Source organism: Engystomops pustulosus, chromosome 5 (assembly GCF_040894005.1).
Source record: "Engystomops pustulosus chromosome 5, aEngPut4.maternal, whole genome shotgun sequence".
Taxonomy (NCBI): Eukaryota; Metazoa; Chordata; class Amphibia; order Anura; family Leptodactylidae; genus Engystomops; species Engystomops pustulosus.
The window spans coordinates 79,743,471-79,767,409 of NC_092415.1; positions in this window are offsets into that span (position 1 = coordinate 79,743,471).

The following is a 23,939-nucleotide window of genomic DNA, read 5'->3' on the forward strand; positions in this document are numbered from 1 at the left end:
GACGATATCACCTGAGGCACCGCTCTCTGCGTTTTCTTCTTTTCTTTTATCTTTTATCGTCAAGGTTGAGACATGGTCCTACAAAAAATAATTCTGAGGAATCCAAGAGTCACATTTAGGAAAGCAGCAACCCTGAAAAATATTCTTGCCCCCAGACAAATCAGACAACTAAAAGTAAACGCCAAAACCAAGAACAAGCCCATTATCAAAAAATGTGGCCAGCAACTGTGCCTTTGCTTTAATAAAATCAATCACAAAGCAACATCCAATATAAAGCAAGAGACCTTTAATATTCACCACTCCATGACCTGTCAAACAAGCTACCTAATATACATTCTGGAGTGCCTATGTGGACAACAATATGTAGTAGATAAAAAAACGATATCTCTGACATGGTCTTTCAAAGCATTTCCTTATCAGACACTTCTTTTTTATTTATTTTTCTCTTCTCTCATCCAATCCAGATATTGATGTTATACATCTGGCATCCACTAATCTGGCACTCGCATGACACATACCAGTGAACATCACCGGAATTCCCAAATTTATCACATAATTTATCACATGTACAGATATTAATATACCAAGGTCCAGATTAATAGAAAAATGCTCCTTTAGGAGATAATGACCGAGTAATCAAATATCCAATACCAAATGATCGATACCCTTCTGACATGCGGAATACCTTCTCCTTTTTGTCCTCTGACACTCCCCATGCGCCAGTATCTTGCCGGCCAATAGATGATACTTGCGCCGAAAACTTTAGATAAATAGAACTGTGACCGACAGCAGGTTTCCTGATACAAGTCATCCTATATCATCAGATACAGGTAAATACACACCACCTATCACCATAAATAGCGATGTCAGCTCACAAAGCTGTCTAAAGTTCTCATTTATTTACTTACTCAACTAGCCAGCAAAGCGATGTTAGCCTATTTATTTATTTATCTGTTACTATTCTTCCAGTTGCCTAACTGATTTATTCATTAATCAATTACATTACACATATACCTCCAAGGCATAAATATCACCTAAAATAACGACATCTATTAAATTGTTATTTATATATCGAATTAATCTAAACATAGACACGGGAAATATAATGAAATTGGTCTTATGTGTATGATTACATGGATGCATATATCTGTAAGTATATATGTGTATAGGTTTTTATATTTAATACTCATTTTTTCAACACTTTTTATATACCGTATATATGCTTGAGTATAAGCCAACCCGAGTATAAGCCGAGGTACCTAATTTTACCACCAAAAGCAGGGAAAACCTATTGACTGAAGTATAAGCCGAGGGTGGGAAATGCATTGGTCACAGCGTCCCCAGTATATAGCTCGCCAGCCCCCTGTAGTGTATGGCCTGTCAGCCCCCTGTAGGATATAGCCTGCTAGCCCCCTCTAGTACATAGCCTGCCAGTCCCTGTAGTATATAGTCTGCCAGCCCCCTGTAGTATATAGCCAGTCAGCCCCTTGTAGTATATAGCCAACCCCCCTTAAGTATATAGCCTGCTAGCCCATTGAAGAATATAGCCTGCCAGCCCCTTGAAGTACATAGCCTGTCAGCCCCTTGAAGTATATAGCCTGCCAGCTCCTTGAAGTATTTAGCCTGCCAGCCCCTTGAAGTATATAGCCAGTCCCTTGTGGCATATAGCTTGCCCGTAAAAAAATAAACTGATACCTTTTCGACAGCCCAGGCAGCTCCTTTTTTCGACAGCCCAGGCAGCTCCTCTTCTATCTTCATGTGAGCAGCAGATTCACAACAGCTCCGTGTGCATGGCTTGGCTGGCGCAAAACTGTGATGTCAGCCGCTACATTTTATATAAGCACATAGAATGCATTGCTTTTAATGAGATTCATATTATTTATATATTTGTCTATTTATTTACAATTATCAAGATAATCAAGATTTCTAATTGTCCTATTTATGTGAATTATGTAAAGAAGTGTATTTTGATGTATGTGTTACTGTATTGATAATGCCACTGGTAAACCCTACAGCAGTGATGGTGAACCTTTAAATTTCAAATAAAAAGCCGCTTATCTATTGCAAAGTACCAGCACAGCAGTAATTTATTGTTCTTTGACAACTTTCAATAGTTCAGCCTCCTAAAGACCCCAACGCAGTTAAAAAGGAGGAGGGCGTATTCGCCTATCATTGAAAGATGATTCTGTAGGAAGATTCTTTGAGTCCTGTCTGGTAAACTTCATGCTGGGGTGATGGCCCGGGTGCCCACAGAGAGGGCTCCCAGTGCCGACTCTGGCACCAGTGCCATAGGTTCACCCCCACTGCCCTACAGAATAGCTTTTAGAGCCACAACTCACTATTACAAAATGTTCAACTCTTAGTCCAAACTCCAGCTCATTGACTACCCCCATATATGGGAAATCTCTTATCTTCATGTTTATGTGATATCTTCCCATAAATTATTATTATTATTTTTAGTAAAAGTTGATGTGTAGGTGGGCACTAATAAGGATCGGTTCCAGGTTTCTTAATATGTTTTAATTTATACAATCTAATAATACAAAAATACATACATATATGCACATATAAAAACTAGACCTACAGACTAGAGATGAGCGAACACACTCGTCCGAGCTTGATGCTCATTCGAGCATTAGCGTACTCGAAACTACTCGTTGCTCAGACGAATATTTTGCCAGCTCGAGAAAATGGCATCTCCCGCCGTTTTGATTTTTGGCGGCCAGAAACAGAGCCAATCACAAGCCAGGAGACTCTGCACTCCACCCAGCATGACGTGGTACACTGACCCTGGAATAGACTAGCCCCTGCCCGCGCTGCTCGCATCATTCTCTGTTTGGATGCCGTTAGGGAGAGAGCTGCTGCTGGTCAGGGATAGCGATAGGGTGTTCTATTAGATTAGTGGTAGGCAGGAGTGATTCTACAAAAACCCAACAGCCCTTGTTAGGGCTACAATAGCGTTATATTTTATTTTTTTTTATTTGCTTGTGGCTGGGCTTGCTGGCACTAGTAGTGCAGCTAGTACCATATTAGGACGAATTTGCAGGGAGACTTGCGACCGTTCTATTTAGCTCTTAGTGACACACATATCCATCTCAAACACCTAAGTGGGACAATTTATTAGGGCTTTGATTGAATTAGGCACAGTCTGCTTTTTCTTTTTTTTTTTTTACTTTTCTTCTTTTTTATAACTCAAAGTCATCAGGCACAGCACAAAATCCAATTGTGTGCTGTCAGTGTAGGCTAGAAACTAGCCATACGAGAACCCAACCGGCTTTCTTAGGGCTACAATAGCGTTATATATATATATTTTTTTTTTATTTGCTTGTGGCTGGCCTTGCTGGCACTAGTACCATATTGTGATGAATTTGCAGGGAGACTTGCGAACGTTCTATTTAGCTCTTAGTGACACACATATATCCATCTCAAACACCTAAGTGGGACAATTTATTAGGGGTTTGATTGAATTAGGCACAGTCTGCCTATTTTTTTTTTCAAAACTAAAAGTCATCAGGCAAAGCACAAAATTCAGTTGTGTGCTGTCAGTGTAGGCTAGAAACTAGCCATACGAGAACCCAACAGGCCTTCTTAGCGCTACAATAGTGTTATATATTTTATTTTTTGTTGATTTGCTTGTAGCTGGCCTTGCTGTCACTATTAGTGCAGCTAGTACCATATTGTGAAGAATTTGCAGGGAGTCTTGCGAACGTTCTGTTTAACTCTTAGTGACACACATATCCATCTCAAACACCTAAGTGGGACAATTTATTAGGGGTTTGATTGAATTTGGCACGGTCTGCTTTTTCTTTTCTTTTCTTTTTTTTAGGCACAGCACAAAATCCTGTTATGTGCTGTCAGTGTAGGTCAGAAACTAGCCATAGCAATAGGATAGCATTGTTTTGTTAAAAAAACAAAAACACAAAAAAACACAAAAAACACAAAAAAAACACAAAAAAAAAAATACAGTTTACACTTTCATTTTGAGAATGTTGAACCCGAGGGCTAGGGGTAGAGGACGAGGGCCTGGGCGTCCAACTACTGCAGGGGTCAGAGGCCGTGGTCCTGGGCGGAGTGAGACACCACCTGCTGATGAGGGAGCAGGGGAACGCCGCAAAGCTACACTTCCTAGGTTCATGTCTCAAGTTACTGGGACTCGTGGTAGAGCACTGTTGAGGCCAGAACAGTGCGAACAGGTGATGTTGTGGATTGCGGACAATGCTTCTTGCCATTTGTCCACCAGTCAGTCTTCCACGCAGTACACCCATGTCACCGAAATCAGCACTCCTCCAGCTCCTCCACCTCAGCCTCCTTCCCCCCAGTAGGCCCCCTTCCCAGGAAAATTTGGCATTTGAACCGGCATACTCTGAGGAACTGTTTTCTGGACCCTTCCCAGAGTCACAGACCACTTGTCCGGTTGCTGCTGAGCTCTTTCCCGATGCCCAGGTTTTCCACCGGTCGCAGTCTGTGGGTGATGATGACATTGTTGATGTAGTAGAACAAGTGTGTAAAGAGGTGTCAGACAATGAGGAAACACGGTTGTCAGACAGTGGTGAAGTTGTTGTCAGGGCAGGAAGTCCGAGGGGGGAGCAGACTGGGGGATCGGAGGATGATGAGGTGACAGACCCAAGCTGGGTTGATAGGCCGGGTGAACACAGTGCTTCTGAGACGCAAGCGAGTCCTCGACGAGAACAGGTTGGAAGAGGCAGTGGTGGAGCCAGAAGGTGAGGCAGGGCCAGAGCTGGTGCATCAGCGCCAAATGTTTCACGTAGTGAAGCTCCCGTGGCGAGGGCTAGATTTTCGGAAGTCTGGAGGTTCTTTAAAGAAACACCGGATGACCGAATGACTGTGGTGTGCAACCTGTGCCACACCAGGATCAGCAGAGGTTCCACCACTACCAGCTTAACCACCACCAGTATGCGCAGGCATATGAATGCTAAATACCCCACTCAATGGAACCAAGGCCGTTCACCTCCAGCCAGGCACACCCCTGCTCCTTCCCCTGTGTTATCTGCTGCCTCTGCTAGTCAGCCCCCTGCCCAGGACCCCGGCCCAAACACCTCCCGTGCGAAAACCACACCTTCGCCTCCACGATCCTCCACAGCATCCACCAATGTCTCCATGCGCAGCGTTCAGCTCTCCATACCCCAGACGCTGGAGCGCAAGAGGAAGTACAGTGCAACCCACCCACACGCCCAAGCCTCAACGTCCACATCTCCAAACTACTTAGCCTGGAGATGCTGCCCTATAGGCTGGTAGAGACCAAGGCCTTTCGCAACCTCATGGCGGCGGCCGCCCCTCGGTATTCGGTCCCCAGCCGCCACTACTTTTCCCGATGTGCCGTCCCAGCCCTGCACCAGCACGTGTCAGACAACATCATCCGTGCCCTGACCAATGCCGTTTCTGACAAGGTCCACCTGACCACGGACACGTGGATGAGTGCTGCCGGGCAGGGCCACTATATGTCGCTGACGGCACATTGGGTTAACTTGGTGGAGGCTGCTCATATACTGCCGACGACGAGGACTACCTCGGTCCAGGTCTCTCAGGCATACTATGCCTCCTCATACTCCCACCACTCCTCCACCTCCTCCTCTGAATTACCATCTGTGTGCATGGCGCCATCAGTCGGTAGCTCTAGGCACAGCAGCAGTGCCGTCGCTAAGCGACAGCAGCCGGTGCTCGAACTGCTGAGCCTAGGCAATAAAAGGCACGCTGCCTAAGAGCTATTACAGGGCATCACGGCGCAGACTGATCTGTGGCTGGCACCACTGAACCTGAAGCCAGGCATGGCTGTGTGTGACAACGGCCGTAACCTGGTGGCGGCTCTGCAACTCGGCAGACTGACACATGTGGCATGCCTGGCCCATGTGTTAAATCTCATAGTTCAGCGGTTCCTCAAGACATACCCCAATCTGTCTGATTTGCTCACAAAGGTGCGCCGCATCAGTGCGCATTTCAGGAAGTACAGCACAAATGCTGCAACTCTCAGGGCAGCGCAGCGCCGCCTCCAACTGCCCATTCACCGACTGTTGTGCGACGTGCCCATGAGGTGGAATTCAACATTAACCATGTTATCCAGAGTTTACCAGCAGCGCAGAGCGATTGTAGACTGCCAGATGTCAACTTCCACCAGAACTGGTAGTCAGGTCAGTCAGCTTCCTCAAGTCTACAATGAGGAGTGGACGTGGATGTCTCATATCTGTCAGGTGCTGAGTAACTTTGAGGAGTCAACACAGATGGTCAGTGGCGATGCCGCCATCATCAGCCTCACCATCCTGCTGCTTGGCCTGTTGAAATACTCTCTGGTCAGTATGAAGTCAGAAGCTTTGCGCTCGTCACATGGGATGGGGGAAGAAAATTCCTTGTTGATAGCCAAAGTACCTTTAGGTCTGTTTCTCAGTGCATATTGGAGGAGGTGGAGGAGGATGATGAGGAAGAGGAGGAGAATGTTGGCGAGACAGAAGAGGGGACCATTGTTGAGTCCTTCACTGTTCAGCGTGTATGGGCAGAAGAAGAGGAGTTGGAGGAGGAGAAAATGGAGAGTCAGGCCAGTGACGGGAGTGAATTCTTGCGCGTTGGTACTCTGGCGCATATGGCAGATTTCATGCTAGGCTGCCTATCCCGTGACCCTCGCGTTCAAAGAATTTATTCCAGCACCGATTACTGGGTGTTCACTCTCCTGGACCCACGGTACAAGCAAAATCTTTCCACTCTCATCCCTGGAGAGGAAAGGAGTGTGAGAATGCATGAATACTAGCAGGCCCTGGTGCACAAGCTGAAACAGCATTTCCCTTCTGACAGCGCTAGTGGCAGAGGGTGTACTTCTGCGGGACAAGTAGCGAGGGAGAGTAGGCGAGCAGGCAGCTTGTCCAGCACTGGCAGGGGTATGCTTTACAAGGCCTTTGCCAGTTTTATGTCACCCCAGCAAGACACTGTCACCTGTCCCCAGTCTTGGCAGAGTAGGGCTGATCTTTACAGAAAGATGGTGAGGGAGTACGTAGCTAAATGATCACACAGCTCCCTACAACTACTGGGTTTCAAAGCTGGACATGTGGCACGAACTGGCGCTGTACGCCTTGGAGGTTCTTGCCTACCCTGCCCTGCGTGTTGTCTGAGCGGGTTTTCAGTGCAGCTGGTAGCATCATCACCGATAAGCGTACACGCCTGTCGACTGACAGCGCTGATAGGCTGACGCTTATCAAGATGAATAAAGCCTGGATTTCTCAGGATTTCCATTCTTCACCAGGTGAAAGAAGCTCAACCTGAATAATGTATGCACTCCTCCTCCTCATTTTCCTCCTTCTCCTTCTCTTTGTACAGTAAAGCAGAGGAAACTGGCTATTTTTTGCCAGGGCCAACTGCTCTAGCTATAGTACTCTATGTATTTAATTTTTCTGGAGGGCCACCTACCCGGTCCTCTGTTTTAAACAATTTTTGGGAGTGCCACATACAGGCACTCAATCTATTTAATTTTTCTGGTGGACCACCTACCTGCTCCTCTGGTTTGAAAACATTTTTGGACTGCCACATACAGGCACTATCCAAATTTAATTGTCTCCATAGCAGCCTCCACACGTTGTCTTTATAGCTGCCTCCACACGTTGTCTCCATTGCTACCTCCACACATCATCTCCATAGTTGTCTCCCAAAGTCGTCCATATAGCTGCCTCCATACATCGTCCCCTTAGCAAACGAGCTGTGTCAGGCAGAATTTTGGGTTGTTTTAATGGCTTCCACATCAAACCTGTTAACTTTGACGCCACCCTGCTGTGTTATCCACAAAATATACTGGCAAACTTTTAGCATTTACCGATATTATTTCAGAGCTTCTTGCGCATCTGTTTACATTCCCCTCACCCGCCATAACCAAAACTTATAAGAACAGTACAACACTTGATCTTATACAAAAGGTTCTTAGAAGTGCTGTTTGTAGCCCCCGCCTGCTTTGAAAATTATAATTTTTTCAAAGTAAACGCTTCTGGCCCCCAGGCCCATTTTGGGTGGGGAGGAGCCGAGAGACAGGGGCTTGAACAGGCGAAAGCTCGCCTGGCAGAGGACCGCCAGCTCCATCCCAAGATCCAACTAACATAGTTTTAACTGCAGCACCTTTAATCTACTACTACCTTACTGCCTCCATACATCGTCCCCTTAGCAAACGAGCTGTGTCAGGCAGAATTTTGGGTTGTTTTCATGGCTTCCACATCAAACTTGTTAACTTTGTCGCCACCCTGCTGTGTTATACACAAAATATACTGGCAAACTCTTATCATTTACCGATATTATTTCAGCATTTCTTGCACATCTGTTTACATTCCCCTCACCCGCCATAACCAAGCCAATTACTTACAAGAACAGTACTACACTTGATCTTATACAAAAGGTTCTTAAAAGTGCTGTTTGTAGCCCCCGCCTGCTTTGAAAATTTTAATTTTTTCAAGGTAAACGCTTCTGGCCCCCAGGCCCATTTTGGGTGGGGAGGAGCCGAGAGACAGGGGCTTGGACAGGCGAAAGCTCGCCTGGCAGAGGACCGCCAGCTCCATCCCAAGATCCAACTAACATAGTTTTAACTGCAGCACCTTTGATCTACTACTACTTTACTGCCTCCATACATCGTCCCCTTATCAAACGAACTGTGTCAGGCAGAATTTTCGGGTGTTTCACCAGATACATAATGGAACTCGGCCCATCTGTCACCCCCATGCTGGAGACCTGAAGTTCCAATCATAGCAGCGCAATATGGATGCCCCATACTGTCGCTCTTAATCATGGAACCTTTTCCGAAAAAACAATTAAAAATAGAACCGCTATGCTATTCCATTATTCCTAGATGAAATATTCAAACGACCTCGCCTGCTTTGAAAATTATAATTATTTCAAAGTAAACGCTTCTGGCCCCCAGGCCTATTTTGGGTGGGGAGGAGCCGAGAGACAGGGGCTTGGACAGGCAAAAGCTCGCCTGGCAGCGGACCGCCAGCTCCATCCCAAGATTAGGCAGCCTCAGAGGCATCCATGCATACTGCCCCTGCTGTTTCCTGTCCATTTCGCCTCCACGATCCTCCACAGCGTCCACCAATGTCTCCATGCGCAACTTTCAACTCTCTATACCCCAGACACTGGAGCACGAGAGGATGTACAGCACATCATCTCCTTATCAAACGAGCTGTGTCAGGCAGAATTTTCAGGTGTTTCACCAGATACATAATGGAACTCGGCGCATCTGTCGCCGCCATGCTGGAGACCTGAAGTTTCAATCATAGCAGCGCAATATGGATGCTCCATACTGTCACTCTTAATCATGGAAGTCGTCTCCATGGCTGCCTTCACATGTCGTCCCCTTATCAAACGAGCTGTGTCAGGTTCATTTTTTGGGTGTTTCACCAGATATGTTATGGAACTTGGTCACTATGTAGCCACCATGCTGTGTTATCGACTAAATATACCGTCAACCTTTTGTTCACAAGAAGCGCTGTTCATTTCAGCGCTTCTTGCTCACCTCCTTTGGTTCCTCTCTGCCACCTATTGGTTTGAAGCCTGAGTCCATTTGGGGTATGTCGCCATGCCACTCTCTAGCCTGCTGCTACTGCCGCTGCCTCTGCATGCCGTCCCCTATAGTGTCAGGGTAAATTATTGGATGTTTTAGATGCTATCTAGCCTCATTTGGTCACTCTGTCATTGCCATGCTGTTGCCCATAATTTTGGCATAATGGTGTGATTAAGCAGCCTCAGAGGCATCCATGCATGCTGCCCCTGCTGTTTTCTGTCCATTTCCATGGTGTTTCCATCATTTTCTGAGGTTTCAAGGTGTTTGGCCAAGCTTCCCTGTGCAGACCCTTGGTCCCCTTGAAAAATGCTCGAGTCTCCCATTGACTTCAATGGGGTTCGTTATTCGAGACGAGCACTCGAGCATCGGGAAAAGTTTGCCTCGAATAACGAGCACCCGAGCATTTTAGTGCTCACTCATCTCTACTACAAACGTCTGCAAAAATGGTCTTAGAACAAAAACATTTATATTAAGATAAAAAGTTCCAGCGTTCTAAGGATACGTCATAGGGATATGTGTAGTTTTTTTATATTATGAGGTACAAAAATAAGATAAAAAATTAAAAGAGAAAAAGTTTTTATAAAAAAAAAAAGTTCATATGTTATATAAAAAAAAAAGGTGAATGTCCAGGAGGTATTTTTCTACAACTGACATGATATCGGGCCCTATACCTGCAGTATAAGTTATGGCAATGTAAATAGGATCGACCCGAGATAAATAGCAAATATCGTTAATATGGTCAGGCACTCACGGTTGGTTGAATCTTATTTGCTCCTGTATCATATCAAGGTTTTCTTGTGTCGGAGGATGAAAGGACGCCGTGTGGGTAATGTTCGCTCTGTTGTCTCTACCACCACATGTGTTGTGTAATGGCGGTCCGAGACGCCAGCTGAGGCGCAGGCCTTACACCAGATGATACGGTTTTGGCTGTCTTGTCTCCTTTCCTCGCAGTTTAATGGTTATTCCTGCAATAAGTCGCGGTGAGTATTTGTCACAAACAGCGGGATGTGTCCATCCCAAACAGTGGAGTTTTTGACAGAAAATGTTCCGCTGCAGGTCTCTTGTTGTGAGAGCTGTCTTTTGAATAGTTTGTAAGTGCTTTCTCCGTGAGTGATGGGTCTCGATCCTATAGTTTATGGCTATTATGGCTAGATGCGTTTCAGAGCGAGAAGCTCTTTCCTCAGTAGCCTTTGAAGACCTCCTTCTTCTTTTCCTTTGCTTTATAGTTGACCTGGCCCAGATTCAATCACCTAGGCAAGAATTAATCTGAATGCTTTAATGACTTAAATTACAATCTGCATGAACTGGATTATTTTTTCTATGAGTTGGATCGGTTGTACAATACTGTCCTCTGTACATTGACAGATATAAATGTATGATAGGCAGGCACGAATGGGTTAATTTTGTGTTGTGTTCAAAACACTTTAGTCTGAAAATTCATGATTTCTCAAATCACTTCCATCACATAACCTACATCTACTTTTTTTTTTTTTTTTTTAAAGTAGATTTACCATTATCCTCCATCATCTATATATATTTGAAGTAAATTACATCAAATTGTATTTGAAATACCAAACTGGCAGTAATGGAAGCTATTTTGCTCCAGGCACCATTTTAAAATAGTATGAGCATAAAAATGTATTCTGCATCATTAAGTTTATTTGAAACTAGTGAGAATAAAAATCACCATGTAAGTTCTAATGAGATGTGTTTTTTCATTCCAGTTTAATAACCCACGACTATATTCATCTTCTAGTCAAAGAAATAGACAAAAAGCATTCTTTCTGAACAGACAAAAAAAAAGTGAAGGTCTCTGAATGATATTTTCTGGGAAGCTGAGTGCAAAAAAAATATTTTAATAAGGCAAAACGAAAAATGTTCATAAATAATTAATGCATTCTGTAAGAGAGCTCCAACCCTCATTAATAATTCTTCTTTGCAGTTGGCATCCAGTGAACTGTTTGGGAACTTTGTTTGTCAGATGCATGTCAATATCTCCATATTTTCGCACAGGAATGCAAACAAGTTGTACAGGCACAGTAAAAAAAAATGTTTTTTTTTTTCATATTACATTTTTTCCAAGCTGTAGAAATAATTCATGAACTGTGTAGTATTGACAAATGTCTTTGAGCAGCAGGCAGTAAAAACACGGTATCAAGGAAAGAAAAGTGTGTCAAAGTTTTTCTTCCTTTGATCACACTTTTCTCTTGGATTCTACAAAAATCTTTTTCTGATTAAACCATTAAAATGTCCTTTTATGTATTTACTTCTTTTCAAAGTTACTTTGCAGTTAAATTGTACTTAGGGCTCTATTGATTGCTCATGGCTGGCGATATATTGTGCCAACCCAGTATAATAAAAAAAAGGAAAAAAAAGAATTAATTCCCTTTGAAATTGCATTTAACCTTTTATCTGCAAAGCAGCAACTGTTTATTCATTTCAACTAGACAGACTCACTATACTGCTTTTAAAGAATAGTGTTGATCATAATCAGCCTGAACATTTTGTATAATCAGCCTCTCTATGTTATTGAGGAAGGAAAGGCACAGCTAGAATCAGCAACAGAATTTAGACTTGATACAAAACTAAACATTATTATATATTGTAAATCACAATACCAAACATTGAATGTATCTTTAAGACACAGATATAATAGATAAATATAGTGGCACAGCACAGATGATACTGCTTTTGTGTCCTGTTGACACATTCCTTGCATCTCTCCATCAGTCCCTGCGCAGAAGTACAGCAGAAGAGCCGGTGTACCAGAATATCCCCGTCCGATATTATGCCTGAGTATAGCATGGTCTATGCCAGAGTATACCCCGGGGTATAAAGTAGCCAAGGCCAGAATATACCCTCCCTGGCCAGAATGTACCCTTTGAACATGGAGCCCAGATATAGACTGGCCCAGGCCACAGTATAATCCAAAAGCAAAAAATGACAGTACGTGGAGCAGATACTTAGAGTATATATATATATGTGGTCTAGGATGGGAGATCTCCAGCTCTCCCCTCAATAACGCATCCAGTGAATAGTGTCCAAACAATAGCCACAATAATTTATTCCAAAACTTTACTTCTGACATCTTAGGAAAAGGTCGTGTCCCTCGAAACGTCACTAACATGTGGCTCACAGCACCATTGCATGGCGTCTAGAGGAGTTAGAGGAGCATCTCTGCCTAGGATCGAGAAACGTGAGTCGTACCTGACCTGTTTTATTTTTTCACTTGTCAAATATGCCGAACCGGCGAGCAAACAGAGGTACATATGTGAGCCAAGGTTTAACATTGTTGCAAGCTAGACGTATTTGTTGATGAATAAGCTATAAGCTATATAAACAAATGATATTGCAATATATTCATGATGTTACAAGAAAACTGATGTTGCTGATGGACGATATCTGAAGTAAAGTCTTACAAGTTTTTGAATAAATTATTGTGGTTATTGTTTGGACACTATTCACCAGGCCACAGTATACTCAGAGCCATAAACTCCATGAAGGCTACCTATGAAGGTGGGAGGGTAGAGGAGCAATCACTCTTTCCAACCCCCCCCCCCCCCAGGGAGGCAGGAAATGAGGCTCCTGGACTAGTTACGGTAATATTTTTAACTCTATAAGGGTGGAGGGGGAGGAGGTAAGCCCTATCTTGTCAGAGATTTTAGCTACTGTACAGCATATAGGGGCTACAGTTGAGGGTTTGTTTGGTACAAATGGCCACTGTTACTATTGTCTGTGAGAGAACATATCTAACACAGACTCACAAGTCAAGGTGTTAGAAGCAAATACTATAAGTATTAAAAAGGAGGTTGCTGGAATTCTTAAAGAGAATAGAATCCTGAAAGATAAGTTAACTGATTTGGAGGATTGCTCTCGTCTGTCTAATGATCGAATAGTGGGTGTGCATGAGGATGTTAGATCAGATTGGTTGGAGCCCTTTTTTTTACAGCAATGGTTATTAGAACTAATAAGTCCTGAGGGGATTTCAGGGATGTTTATGGTTGAAAGTGCCCATTGTAATTCCAGTAGGGTGTCTCCACCTGGCTCTTCTCTGGTAAAAAAGGACATCCCTTATAATGGATAGAAGGTTTTTATTTTTCTCAGCAGAAAAGTAAAAAAAAAAAACGTATGAGACAATTGAGGATGAAATTCTCTTTATTGTATCCTGCAAAATTAAAAGTTGATTTCCAAGATCAAATAAAAATACAGCAGTATTGCAGTATATAGTATTTGCAATCAAACCCTCCAGGGTTAAAGTACCCTGGAGCGTCTGAAATAATGTTAAAAATAAATTTTGAAAAATCATGAAAACATTTTTAAAAAAAGGAAAATCACCATCCTTTCCCTACATCACATATAAATGTATATAAACAGTAAGAATCATAAACATGTTTGCTTTAATCGCGTCCCAAAATGTCCGATCTATGAAAATATAACCCTGATTATCTGTAACGGAAAATAATGGCCAAAGTTGTATGTGCCACTTTTTTTTGCCTTTTTGAAATATATAAATAATTCTATAAAAAGTGATCAAAAAGCCACACAGTCCTCAAAATGGTAGCATAGCATTAACCCCTTCCCGACATTTGACGTACTATTACTGCATGGCGGGAGGTGCGTTCCCGCAAAATGCAGTAATAGTACGTCATGCTTCTGGTGCCGGCTCCAGAACGGAGCCCGCGCCAGAAGCTGCGGGTGTCGGCTATATATTATAGCCTACACCCGCCTCTAACGCCCGCGATCGGAGATTTCTCCGATCGAGGGTGTTAACCCCTGAAACGCCGCGGTCGCGCTTACCGGGGGGGTGTCCGCTGCTCCGATCGCAGCCCCGGGACTGCGCGATCCTCTTCTGTGAGCCGGGTCCGTGCCTTCTGGCAGGACCCGGCTGTAACACACTGAGCATGCGCAGCATATTTGGTATCGCCGCATCCGTAACAATCCGTACAGTAACTCAGAAACATTTTTGGACCCGCTCGGTGAACGCCGTAAAACAAAACCCGTAAAACACGCCAAAATTGTAAATTTTTCATAAAATCTCTACACAAAAATGTTCTAAAAAGTGATCAAACAAAGTTATGTGCGCCAAAATGGTACCACTGAAAAGAACAATTCAACTCGTAAAAAATAAGCCCAAAACTAGCTCTGTCAACCAAAAAATATTAAAGTTACGTCTCTGAAAAGATGGCGATGCAAAAACAAATGAGATTTCCTCTATATTAGTTTTTATCCAGTAAAATTGTAAAAATAAATGAAAAACTGTATAAATGAGGTATCACCATAATCGTAATCACCTATAGAATAAAGATAATATAGTATTTTTAGTGAACGGTGTACGACCCCCAAAAAATACGAAAAAAAAGTAAACCAAAATTGACAATTTTTTTTTCACCCATACATTCAAGAGTTAATAAAATCTCATCAATAAGCTCATGACCCACGAAAATGAATTATTTGTAAAGTGCATCTCAATTCGCAAAAAATAAGTCCCTAATATGTCCAAATTGCCAAAAAAAATAAAGATTGTAAAGCAAATAAAAAGTGACAATGCATAATCTGTTCTGAATGGCGCAGCTCCCTTCGATGCCCTGGCGTGTGCCCATACGGCAAGTTACCACCACATATAGGGTATTGTTATACACGGGAGGGATTGGGTACCAAATTTTGTGGAGCGTTTTGGTATTTTATCCACTGAGAATTTGTACATTTTTTTAAAAAACACATTCATTTAGCCAAAAAAGTTTACTTTCAAAATTGTATCCGATTTTGTTTTAACCCCTGTAAAACAATTAAAGGGTTAGACATTTAGTGAATGTTAGTTATTACATTTTTTGCGGTTATGACTATGTATGGAAAAAGTAGAACATTTTGAAGTTTGAAAATCAAGAATTTTTCCAAATTTTCAGCAAATATCTGATTTTCTCATAGATAAATGCAAAACATAACACCAAAATTTTTCAACTAACATGAAGTACAAAGTGTCACGAGAAAACAATTTTAAAATCACTTGGATATGTTAAAGCGTTTCGAAGTTATAACCATTTATAGCAGTGATGGCTAACCTATGGCACTGGTGCCAGAGGTGGCACTCGGAGCCCTTTCGGTGGGCACTCAGGCCATCACCAGAGAAGACTCCAGCTATCTTCCTGCAGTCCCAGACAGCCCAGGACTTGCTGTGCACAGATATATTTTAAAGTGACAGCTCTACCTGGGACTTCTGGAGGAGTGGGAAGGTGTGGACGGGATCTGGATTATCATTGTAGCTACTGCTCCAGCAATTCTTCCTGTTTAGGGGACCCTAGAGCAAAGCTACAATGATCATCCAAATTTCTTCTATTTTATGCTTTATTGGTGTCCTCAGGGTGCTGGTATCAATGAAATCTGTGACAGAAGGGAGTATAAATCTCAAATGAAATTTATGTGTTGGCACTTTGAGATAAATAAGTGAGTCTTGGTTGTAATTTGGGCACTCGGTCTCTAAAAGGTTCGCCATTACTGATTTATAGTGACACAGGGCAGATTTGAAAAAATGGGCCGTGTCAGGAAGGTGAAAAGTGGCTTCAGCGTTAAGGGGTTAAAAATGTCATCAAAAGTCACAAAAAATTACTCCACCCACAGCTCTGTACACTGAAATATGAAAAAGTTATTAGTGCCAGAACATCCCAAAATGAAGATTTTTTTTTTGTACAGGAGATTTTAATTTTGAAAATGTATGAAAACATTGTAAAACCTACACTCACCGGCCACTTTATTAGGTACACCTGTCCAACTGCTCGTTAACACTTAATTTCTAATCAGCCAATCACATGGCGGCAACTCAGTGCATTTAGGCATGTAGACATGGTCTAGACAATCTCCTGCAGTTCAAACCGAGCATCAGTATGGGGAAGATAGGTGATTTGAGTGCCTTTGAACGTGGCATGGTTGTTGGTGCCAGAAGGGCTTGTCTGAGTATTTCAGAAACTACTGATCTACTGGGATTTTCACGCACAACCATCTCTAGGGTTTACAGAGATTGGTCTGAAACAGAAAAAACATCCAGTGAGTGTCAGTTCTGTGGGCGGAAATGCCTTGTTGATGCCAGAGGTCAGAGGAGAATGGGCAGACTGGTTCGAGCTGATAGAAAGGCAACAGTGACTCAAATCGCCACCCGTTACAACCAAGGTAGGCAGAAGAGCATCTCTGAACGCACAGTACGTCGAACTTTGAGGCAGATGGGCTACAGCAGGAGAAGACCACACAGGGTGCCACTCCTTTCAGCTAAGAACAGGAAACTGAGGCTACAATTTGCACAAGCTCATCGAAATTGGACATTAGAAGATTGGAAAAACGTTGCCTGGTCTGATGAGTCTCAATTTCTGCTGCGACATTCGGATGGTAGGGTCAGAATTTGGCGTCAACAACATGAAAGCATGGATCCATCCTGCCTTGTATCAACGGTTCAGGCTGGTGGTGGTGGTGTCATGGTGTGGGGAATATTTTCTTGGCACTCTTTGGGCCCCTTGGTACCAATTGAGCATCGTTGCCACGCCCCAGCCTACCTGAGTATTGTTGCTGACCATGTCCATCCCTTTATGACCACAATATACCCAACATCTGATGGCTATTTTCAGCAGGATAATGCGCCATGTCATAAAGCTGGAATCATCTCAGACTGGTTTCTTGATTATGACAATGAGTTCACTGTACTCAAATGGCCTCCACGGTCAGCAGATCTCAATCCAATAGAGCATCTTTGGGATGTGGTGGAACGGGAGATTCACATCATGGATGTGCAGCCGACAAATCTGCGGCAACTGTGTGATGCCATCATGTCAATATGGACCAAAATCTCTGAGGAATGCTTCCAGCACCTTGTTGAATCTATGCCATGAAGAATTGAAGCAGTTCTGAAGGCAAAAGGGGGTCCAACCCGTTACTAGCATGGTGTACCTAATAAAGTGGCCGGTGAGTGTATATAAATTTAGTACCCTGTGATCATTCGGACCAAAAAAAGTAGACATGGAATTTAGGGCGCACAGTGAAAGCTGTAAAATGCAAGCCCACAACAAAAAGGTGAAAATTAATTTTTTCCCACTTTACAGTACATGGCATGGAATATATGGCACATGGCACTATGAAGTGCAATTTGTTATGCAGAAAACAAGTGTTCATACAGCTAATTACATGGAAATATAAAAAATTTATGGATTTTTGAATGTGAGGAGTGAAAAATGAAAACACAAAAAGGAAAAAGGGCCTGTTCATTAGGGGGTTAAGGGAATTCTTTCTTTTTCGCCTATTTGGGGTAATTTTTATTTTGATGAGTTTAGATCCATATCCAATAGAGGTTATTAGATGTAGAAAGGTGTGGTGTTCTTTTCACAAATTATCAATGGTAAACAATTGCAGAGTTTTGAAGAGTTGAAATCCCATTTTAGGTTTGTAAATGCAGTTTATTAATCAGGTGATTACTAGAGATGAGCGAGCACTAAAATGCTCGGGTACTCGTTATTCGAGACAAACTTTTCCCGATGCTCGAGTGCTCGTCTCGAATAACGAGCCCCATTGAAGTCAATGGGAGACTCGAGCATTTTTCAAGGGGACCAAGGCTCTGCACAGGGAAGCTTGGCCAAACACCTGGGAACCTCAGAAAAGGATGGAAACACCACGGAAATGGACAGGAAACAGCAGGGGCAGCATGCATGGATGCCTCTGAGGCTGCTTAATCGCACCATTATGCCAAAATTATGGGCAACAGCATGGCCATGACAGAGTGACAGAATGAAGCTAGATAGCATCTAAAACATCCAATAATTGACCCTGACACTATAGGGGACGGCATGCAGAGGCAGCGGCAGCAGCGGCAGGCTAGAGAGTGGCATGGCGACATACCCTGAATGGACTCAGGCTTCAAACCAATGGGTGGCAGAGAGGAACCAAAGGAGGTGAGCAAGAAGCGCTCAAATAATATCGGTACATGATAAAAGTTTGCCAGTATATTTTGTGGATTACACAGCAGGGTGGCGACAAAGTTAACATGGAAGCCATGAAAACAACCCAAAATTCTGCCTGTCACAGCTCGTTTGATAAGGGGACCATGTATGGAGGCAGTGAACTAGTAGTAGATTAAAGGTGCTGCAGTTAAAACTATGTTAGTTGGATCTTGGCATGGAGCTGGCTTTCCGCTGCCAGGCGAGCTTTCGCCAATCCAAGCCCCTGTCTCTAGGCTACTCCCCAAACAGCACTTCTAAGAACCTTTTGTATAAGATCAAGTGTAGTAGCGTTCTTATAAGTTTAGGATATGGCGGGTGAGGGGAATGTAAACAGATGCGCAAGAAGCGCTGAAATAATATTGGTAAATGATAAAAGTTTGCCAGTATATTTTGTGGATTACACAGCAGGGTGGCGACAAAGTTAACAAGTTTGTTATGGAAGCCATGAAAACAACCCAAAATTCTGCCTGACACAGCTCGTTTGATAAGGGGACCATGTATGGAGGCAGTGAACTAGTAGTAAATTAAAGGTGCTGCAGTTAAAACTATGTTAGTTGGATCTTGGCATGGAGCTGGCGCTCCGCTTCCAGGCGAGCTTTCGCCAATCCAAGCCCCTGTCTCTAGGCTACTCCCCAAACAGCACTTCTAAGAACCTTTTGTATAAGATCAAGTGTAGTAGCGTTCTTATAAGTTTGGGATATGGCGGGTGAGGGGAATGTAAACAGATGCGCAAGAAGCGCTGAAATAATATCGGTAAATGATAAAAGTTTGCCAGTATATTTTGTGGATTACACAGCAGGGTGGCGACAAAGTTAACAAGTTTGATGTGGAATGGCCTGTAATAGCTCTTGGGCGGTGTGCCTTTTATCGCCTAGGCTCAGCAGTTTGAGCACCGCCTGCTGTCGCTTAGCGACGGCACTGCTGCTGTGCCTAGAGCTACCGACTGATGGCGCCATGGCCACGGATGGTAATTCGGAGGAGGAGGAGGTGGAGGAGGGGTGGGAGGAGGAGGAGGTATAGTAGGCCTTTGAGACCTGGACCGAGGTAGGCCCCGCAATCCTCTGCGTCGGCAGTATATGACCAGCCCCAGGGTCAGACTCGGTCCCAGCCTGCACCAAGTTAAGTGTAGTAGCATTCTTATAAGTTTGGGATATGGCGGGTGAGGGGAATGTAAACAGATGCGCAAGAAGCGCTGAAATAATATCCGTAAATGGTAAAAGTTTGCCAGTATATTTTGTGGATAACACAGCAGGGTGGCGACAAAGTTAACAACTTTGATGTGGAATCCATGAAAACAACCCAAATTTCTGCCTGACACACCTCATTTGATAAGGGGACGATGTATGGAGGCAGCTATATGGACGACTTTTGGAGGTAGCAATGGAGACAACGTGTGGAGGCTGCTATGGAGACAATTTAATTTGGATAGTGCCTGTATGTGGCAGTCCAAAAAAGTTTTCAAACCAGAGGAGCAGGTAGGTGGCCCTCCAGAAAAATGAAATAGATTGAGTGCCTGTATGTGGCAGTCCAAAAAAGTTTTCAAACCAGAGGAGCAGGTAGGTGGCCCTCCAGAAAAATGAAATAGATTGAGTGCCTGTATGTGGCAGTCCAAAAAAGTTTTCAAACCAGAGGAGCAGGTAGGTGGCCCTCCAGAAAAATTGAATAGATTGAGTGCCTGTATGTGGCAGTCCAAAAAAGTTTTCAAACCAGAGGAGCAGGTAGGTGGCCCTCCAGAAAAATGAAATAGATTGAGTGCCTGTATGTGGCAGTCCAAAAAAGTTTTCAAACCAGAGGAGCAGGTAGGTGGCCCTCCAGAAAAATGAAATAGATTGAGTGCCTGTATGTGGCAGTCCAAAAAAGTTTTCAAACCAGAGGAGCAGGTAGGTGGCCCTCCAGAAAAATTGAATAGATTGAGTGCCTGTATGTGGCAGTCCAAAAAAGTTTTCAAACCAGAGGAGCAGGTAGGTGGCCCTCCAGAAAAATGAAATAGATTGAGTGCCTGTATGTGGCAGTCCAAAAAAGTTTTCAAACCAGAGGAGCAGGTAGGTGGCCCTCCAGAAAAATGAAATAGATTGAGTGCCTGTATGTGGCAGTCCAAAAAAGTTTTCAAACCAGAGGAGCAGGTAGGTGGCCCTCCAGAAAAATTGAATAGATTGAGTGCCTGTATGTGGCAGTCCCAAAAAGTTTTCAAACCAGAGGAGCAGGTAGGTGGCCCTCCAGAAAAATGAAATAGATTGAGTGCCTGTATGTGGCAGTCTAAAAAAGTTTTCAAACCAGAGGAGCAGGTAGGTGGCCCTCCAGAAAAATTGAATAGATTGAGTGCCCGTATGTGGCACTCCCAAAAATTGTTTAAAACAGAGGACCGGGTAGGTGGCCCTCCAGAAAAATTAAATGCATAAAGTACTATAGCTAGAGCCAGTGGGCCCTGTCAAAAAATAGCCAGTTTCCTCTGCTTTAGTGTACAAAGAGGAGGAGAAGGAGGAAAATGAGGAGGAGGAGGAGTGCATAAATTATTCAGGTTGAGCTTCCTTCACCTGGTGGAAATTGGAAATAATGAGAAATCCAGGCTTTATTCATCTTAATAAGCGTCAGCCTGTCAGCGCTGTCAGTCGACAGGCGTGTACGCTTATCGGTGATGATGCCACCAGCTGCACTGAAAACGCGCTCGGACAACACGCTAGCGGCAGGGCAGGCAAGAACCTCCAAGGCGTACAGCGCCAGTTCATGCCACATGTCCAGCTTTGAAACCCAGTAGTTGTAGGGAGCTGTGTGATCATTTAGGACGATGGTATGGTCAGCTACATACTCCCTCACCATCTTTCTGTAAAGATCAGCCCTACTCTGCCGAGACTGGGGACAGGTGACAGTGTCTTGCTGGGGTGACATAAAGCTGGCAAAAGCCTTGTAAAGCGTACCCTTGCCAGTGCTGGACAAGCTGCCTGCTCGCCTACTCTCCCTCGCTACTTGTCCCGCAGAACTACGCACTCTGCCGCTAGCGCTGTCAGAAGGGAAATAGTGTTTCAGCTTGTGCACCAGGGCCTGCTGGTATTCATGCATTCTCACACTCCTTTCCTCTCCAGGGATGAGAGTGGAAAGATTTTGCTTGTACCGTGGGTCCAGGAGAGTGAATACCCAGTAATCGGTGCTGGAATAAATTCTTTGAACGCGAGGGTCACGGGATAGGCAGCCTAGCATGAAATCTGCCATATGCGCCAGAGTACCAACGCGTAAGAATTCACTCCCCTCACTGGCCTGACTGTCCATTTCCTCCTCCTCCAACTCCTCCAACTCCTCTTCTTCTGCCCATACACGCTGAACAGTGAAGGACTGAACAATGGTCCCCTCTTGTGTCTCGCCAACATTCTCCTCCTCTTCCTCCTCATCCTCCTCCACCTCCTCCGATATGCGCTGAGAAACAGACCTAAGGGTGCTTTGGCTATCAACAAGGGAATCTTCTTCCCCCGTCTCTTGTGACGAGCGCAAAGCTTCCGACTTCATGCTGATCAGAGAGTTTTTCAACAGGCCAAGCAGCGGGATGGTGAGGCTGATGATGGCGGCATCGCCACTGACCATCTGCGTTGACTCCTCAAAGTTACTCAGCACCTGACAGATATCAGACATCCACGTCCACTCCTCATTGTAGACTTGAGGAAGCTGACTGACCTGACTACCAGTTCTGGTGGAAGTTGACATCTGGCAGTCTACAATCGCTCTGCGCTGCTGGTAAACTCTGGATAACATGGTTAATGTTGAATTTCACCTCGTGGGCACGTCGCACAACAGTCGGTGAGCGGGCAGTTGGAGGCGGCGCTGCGCTGCCCTGAGAGTGGCAGCATCTGTGCTGGACTTCCTGAAATGCGCACAGATGCGGCGCACCTTCTTGAGCAAATCAGACAGATTGGGGTATGTCTTGAGGAAACGCTGAACTATCAGATTTAACACATGGGCCAGGCATGGCACATGTGTCAGTCTGCCGAGTTGCAGAGCCGCCACCAGGTTACGGCCGTTGTCACACACAACCATGCCTGGCTTCAGGTTCAGCGGTGCCAGCCACAGATCAGTCTGCGCCGTGATGCCCTGTAATAGCTCTTGGGCGGTGTGCCTTTTATCGCCTAGGCTCAGCAGTTCGAGCACCGCCTGCTGTCGCTTAGCGACGGCACTGCTGCTGTGCCTAGAGCTACCGACTGATGGCGCCATGCCCACGGATGGTAGTTCGGAGGAGGAGGTGGAGGAGGGGTGGGAGGAGGAGGAGGCATAGTAGGCCTGAAAGACCTGGACCGAGGTAGGCCCCGCAATCCTTGGCGTCGGCAGTATATGACCAGCCGCAGGGTCAGACTCGGTCCCAGCCTCCACCAAGTTAACCCAATGTGCCGTCAGCGATATATAGTGGCCCTGCCCGGCAGCACTCGTCCACGTGTCCGTGCTCAGGTGGACCTTGTCAGAAACGGCGTTGGTCAGGGCACGGATGATGTTGTCTGACACGTGCTGGTACAGGGCTGGGACGGCACATCGGGAAAAGTAGTGGCGGCTGGGGACCGAATACCGAGGGGCGGCCGCCGCCATGAGGTTGCGAAAGGCCTCGGTCTCTACTAGCCTATAGGGCAGCATCTCCAGGCTAAGCAATCTGGAGATGTGGACATTAAGGGCTTGGGGCGTGCGGGTGGGTTGCACTATATTTCCGTTTCCGCTCCAGCGTCTGGGGTATGGAGAGCTGAACGCTGGTGGATGCTGTGGAGGATCGTGGAGGCGACGATGGGGTTTTTGTGCCAGGGTCCTGGGCAGGGGGCTGACTATCAGCTGACACAGGGGAAGGAGCAGTGGTGTGCACGGCCGGAGGTGAACGGGCTTGGTGCCACTGAGTGGGGTGTTTAGCATTCATATGCCTGCGCATACTGGTGGTAGTTAAGTTAGTAGTGGTGGAACCCCTGCTGATCCTGGTTTGGCAAAGGTTGCACACCACAGTCCGTCGGTCATCCGGTGTTTCCTTAAAGAACCTCCAGACTTCTGAAAATCTAGCCCTCGCCGCGGGAGCCCTCGCCACGGGAGCTTCACTACGTGACACATTTGGCGCTGATGCACCTGCTCTGGCCCTGCCTCTTCGTCTGGCCCCACCACTGCCTCTTCCAACCTGTTCTGGTCGAGGACTCTCCTCAGTCTCAGAAGCACTGTGTTCACCCGGCCTCTCAACCCAGCTTGGGTCTGTCACCTCATCATCCTCCGATCCCTCAGTCTGCTCCCCCCTCGGACTTCCTGCCCTGACAACAACTTCACCACTGTCTGACAACCGTGTCTCCTCATCGTCGGACACCTCTTTACACACTTCTTCCACTACGTCAAGAAGGTCATCATCACCCACAGACTGCGACTGGTGGAAAACCTGGGCATCGGAAAATTGCTCAGCAGCAACCGGACAAGTGGTTTGTGAC